A 5,449-nucleotide genomic window follows, 5' to 3' on the forward strand; every position below is an offset into this window, starting at 1 on the left:
AGGACTGGCCTAGGGGTATTTTAAATTGGTTTTAACAAAATTTTTAGTATAAGCGGCCTATTGAATATCTATTTTTAATTACTTTTAAATTTTGTATTATATTGTATTATTGTTTTTAAGCTGGCTGTAAGCCGCCCTGAGTCCTCCGGGAGAAGGGCGGGGTATAAATTTAATAAAACTAAAACTAAACTAAACTAAAAAATTGCCAAAGATCATTCAAAAATCTTAATCTTAAGCCAGTGTCAGGGTTTCCCAGAGGAATCCTGTCGGCCATTATATATATAAAAAAGAGGATATTGGACCTGGTAGATTTTTGTTCTAGTTTAGCAGAAATTATTGTATGTTCTGAAACAATCCAGTTTTTTCTTTGTTGCTACTAGTTGAACACTTAGAACAAACGACAAGATGGTATCCCTCCTAAGCCAACAGATTTAGTCAATGAATCTTACTTGAACACCAGCAAAATGTAATGCTTAAAGTAAGTAAGTAAATAAGTAATGTTTAAGGTAAGCACATAATTAGGAGTGCAGGATACACCATGTGACACACAACATAGACAACAAGGAATAATTGTAAGATTCAGGAGGCAGAGACTCAGCAACTGTCACTTAAAACAATTGTCCCATTTTGCCCAACTAACCCTCAGCTGACCTTCATTCAACGTATGAAAATTGTGTCCTATATGCAAAAAATAAATGAGATATTGGGAGGTTTTAAGGGCCAACTCAATACTGCTCTTTGTCTTAAAGGTAAGTATTATCCCATATCTAAGCAATATCTTTCAAAATATCCATTTCCTGGATCACAATCCTTCCCCACCTCTGATCATTGGTAAGGGAGTAGGAAAAAAGGCAGTAGAGAGGAAGTCAAGAAATTTACTGGTGGTTTGTGCTTGCTCTCATACTTAGTTATCCAGTTAATTCATGGTGGGCTAATTGTACCTCCTGAATCTTACAATTATTCCTTCACTTGTTGTCTGTGTTGTGTGTCACAAGGTGTATTGCAGGCTAATTCTGCGCACAGCTTAGAGTTCGATCCTGACTGGCTCAATATTGACTCAGCCTTCCATCCTCCCGAGGTTGATAAAATGAGAACCCAGATTGTTGGGGGGAACATGCAGAGATTTGTAAATTGCTCAGAAAGTGCTGTAAAGCACTACAGGGCAGTATATAAGTTTAAATATTATTCCTATTGCCATATGGTAGTAGTAGCCTAATAGGCCACTAAAAGCTAACTAAGGGTTAAAATTAACCAGGCATGTTGAACAAATATGGCCAATAGATTTTTAATTGGCCTGGTAGCTGTAGTCTGTATAAATCCAGCCTATGCATGTGTACCTGTCTTTGTAAGTAGAGAATGCATTCACATTCCACAAAGCCTGCTACTGTTTTCAGATATAGCTTGGAATCCCTGCACTAATTTCTATCACATCAAACCTTCTTCAGAAAAATCAGATTTGCCTGCAAATTGCATTCCCTTCTCCTGAAGGGTTTTAAAAGTGGCATTTTTTCCCCAGATACCATGTTATTATAGAATTGAATTCCTCTTTTCAGATCTTTGTTTAGATTCAAAATTGAATCATTTTAGAAGTGACCAAATCCAAAGCTCAGTGTGGACTGGATAGTTTCTGTACCCTTTCAAGTATTTGTATTTATATCCACATGTAAATCTATATTTCCATAAGTGAGAAGTAGCCTCTCTAATAGTTCTCATTCCTCTGCAATATCCTCTTTGAACTGAAACCCTCAAATTATGTCTGTATTTCTTTTATCAGCTGAAATCATGGATGGTCTTTGCACTGTGACACACTATTGAAAAGATGGGATATCTTGACTACATGCCACAATTTTCTTATTAGCCATTTCAGGCCTCATCTGGAATAATAGACAAATCCTCTTTCTTTTGCCCAAATGCTGTCCCACCTTTCTTTAGCAGAAATTTATAGTGCTGTTGAAAAGTAATAATACAAAGTGAAGCCTCATAACATATTCTTGTTTTTTGTTCTGTTGGAATGCATAGATAGGATTTCTTTGCCTGGATGGATTTTTAAAGAAATACATTAGTATGCAAGTAATGTGGTGAAAAAAAGTATTTAAACAAATAAAAGATAATAAATTAGATTTCCTGCTCTTGCAACAAAAATAGAGCAATAATGTTCCTATGTGGGAATGAAATATAGTTTACAGTCTTCCTGAAAATAAAAGGTTAAAAATTTAAAAATGAGAAAGTTAACTCAAATAAGCGGCAGATGGTGAAAAGATTCTTATGACTTATCTTCACAATCTGAAAAAAAAATCCAACAGTGATTTAAAGAACAACAATAAGCCGTTGTTTAAGATTCTTTTTTGGATGCCATTTCAGCCCACTATCTGTGAACCATGTTCTAAAATTTATACACACACACGTGTGGAGAGAGAGAGAGAGAGAGAGAGAGAGAGAGAGAGAGAGAGAGAGAGAGAGAGAGAGAGAGAGAGAGAGAGAGAGAGAGAGAGAGACGATGTGGCTTTCCCCCAAAGCTCTGTAAATGCAAAAGTATAATGTATAAATGTGAGAAATAAAAAAATATCTGAAACAACTGATTCTGATACAAACTGTGTATCCTCTACTTTTGGAATTAATTTGAAACATTTTCTTACTTAGTGTCAGAGATCTAATAGAATCAGGTTCGTGTGCTCACATGCCTCTATTCATCATAAATGAGAAAAAAGCAATTTTCCCTGATTGTCATGGGAGCAGCACAGATATCTTTGCTGCTGACGACCAAACCACATTCAAAGAAAGAGGCTAAACATGTAGGCAGAGTAAAAATGTAAAATGGAATTTTGTTGGAGTAAAAATAAATTTGAAAACATACCAGAGATTAGGTAGACCATGATTAGGCTCTGACATAGGCCAATGGTCAACAATCCTTAAGTCTCTTGTGTTAATAGTGGTCATTTTGCATTGTGTGCATTGTTGCGTGCTCAATAGTCTGTGGTTATAAAAGCAGAACTTTTTTCATTATGGTGATTATAATAGCAGGCTGTGGCAAATAACCCTTTTAAATATCATATTATTTAGAAAAAAGTGCAACAATTTAACTAATAAAAACATTCACAGAGCTTTCGTGCATGCTAGACATACATATTAGTAGCAAATCAAAGCACACAAAATGCAGGGTAAGCAAATCTATCAATTTTCCATTGCTAGTCTTCTGGCTGAGTTTAACAGATTTACTATAAGTGGGCTTTACTTTACCCTGCACATTTAGGGAAATCATATGCAAAAATATAAATAATATGAAAACCTCAGGAACACTGGTCAAAGCTGTAGACTTCTTTATGTGTAGGAACACAATTTCCCTAGAGCTGATTGCCCAAGGTCTTTTTTTTTTTAAGTCTCCCAAGCTATTTTTCTTTGGATTCCATTACTTCAAAACTGGTGTCAGTGGATGACATATTGACAAGTTATATACATCTCCAAGGACACCAAGATGACACAGAGACCTTAATATTGGAATTCAAGTTGAATTGATTTTAACAATCGAACAAGATAATCCATCTGAATTTTAATAAGCATATAAATGGAGTTTTCCAATAAACAAAGCCTACTTATTGAATTGTCTAGAGATTATGGACCAAAATTCCTATCCTTCCTCCCCCCCTCCCCACTGTGCTTTTCATCGGTATTTTTGTATTATGAGTTTGCATCAGATCTGCACCATCAGAAAACTAACAAATACAATTTTAGGCTGACTGCATCAATAGAAGAATAACTTTCAAGTCAAAATTAGTGATATTTCCAGATTGTTCTGCAGTAGAAAAAGACCTATCCTAATTAATGGACTTTAGATTTTAAGAAGGATTCAAACAAATGGAAGTGTATTTTAAAAAAGATAATAAGGATGACCTAAGTTTTAAAAGGAAACACAAAAGGAAATGGGTATAAATTTCCTTGAAAAAAGACAACATGAGTGCTTGAGTGCAAGACACAGAATATTGAACTTAAATTGCAGGAAAAAAGATTCTTTTGAACACTAATAAAAACTCCTTAATGATAACAACAGTTTCCCAACTAAAGGAATTACTGAGGGACAAAGTAACTGCCCCCCCCTTCACTAGGTGTGTTCAAGCTGCACAGCCATTTCTTAAGAATCCTTAATTTGAATTTTGGCATTAAGCAGAATGTCACTCAAAGCACTCATTCTGATCTGAGAAAGATTGTTCACTCCTATTCTTGATATTAGGCCATTTTAGAAACTTTGGCTCAGCTTATGGTAGCATAAGCTATGACACATCATGTAATGCAGAACTTTTTCATAACTGCATAGCCTTAAATGACAAGATAACTAATTTGTCACTGTTATGACTACTGCAGCAGATATAAATATAATAAACAAAATTCAGACAATTTCAGCTGTGTCTCACCCAGGTATGTTCATGCAGAAATCTGTTTTCTATTCATGAATCTACTGAGTTCCATTAAATGCCCATCATCTTTTGACCTATGTATCTATTTAATTTATAATTATTTTTTCCAAAGCAGTGCATATAAAAACAATAAAACAGTTTAATAAAATAATTAAAACAATATACCATAAAGCAAAACAATAAAACGTTTTAAAGCTAAATTCCTTTGAAAAGTAAGCTGGCTCAGAGTAGTCCTTTAAATGCCTGAGTAGACAAGCAAAGTTTTTCTGTGAAACCAGGCAGTCTGGAAGCTAGCCAATACCAATTTAAAACATTTTTTCTAAAATGACATACTGTGTCACTAACATTTAGAAACTAGAAAAGCCAGTAGATAAATAACAGGGAAATCTAAATCCTCAAATTTATTTGACTGGATGGCTCAGGCAGAGATATCCTGCCAGCTTCCCCCAGCAAAGAGTTATTCTGCAGATTATGCCATTACTGCGTGCTCACTCTCCTTACGTGTTACAAATTCTGACACAATAACTGTGCAGAGCGGCTGCAACTATTTTTGCACAGTGCAAAAAACTTATATTAATGTTATGCAACAAAATTTCATTTTAATGTATGCCGATTAGTGTACATTCAAAGTGACAATGAAGTTATTATTCTATTCATGTATATATCTAGAGTCCTGAGTTTGCCTAAAGTCATTGCCTATGGTCAGATTGGTCTCCACAGCCCCTGGAGGGCCCACAAACTACCCAACGTATGGACCACAACCCCACAGCAGGTACTTTTTTACCTAAATTCCAAATATTCATTGGCATTGCCACCTACATGCTTTGTTCTCATTACATTCTATGTTATTATAATTTTATTGCTCATTTAAGCCAATGACCCAGTAAACAAGAGTATATGGTGAAACAGAAAATACTGAAATAAAATACAGTAGGGTATTTAGCTCATTCTTTGCAGTTAATCATAAACAAAAACTAGATGTCTAACTAATCATTTTTGCTACTGAATCATATTTTGCATCATTTTCTGTGATATCAATG

This window comes from Protobothrops mucrosquamatus, unplaced genomic scaffold, assembly GCF_001527695.2.
Source record: "Protobothrops mucrosquamatus isolate PMUCROS unplaced genomic scaffold, P.Mucros_1.0 scaffold_90, whole genome shotgun sequence".
Classification (NCBI taxonomy): Eukaryota; Metazoa; Chordata; class Lepidosauria; order Squamata; family Viperidae; genus Protobothrops; species Protobothrops mucrosquamatus.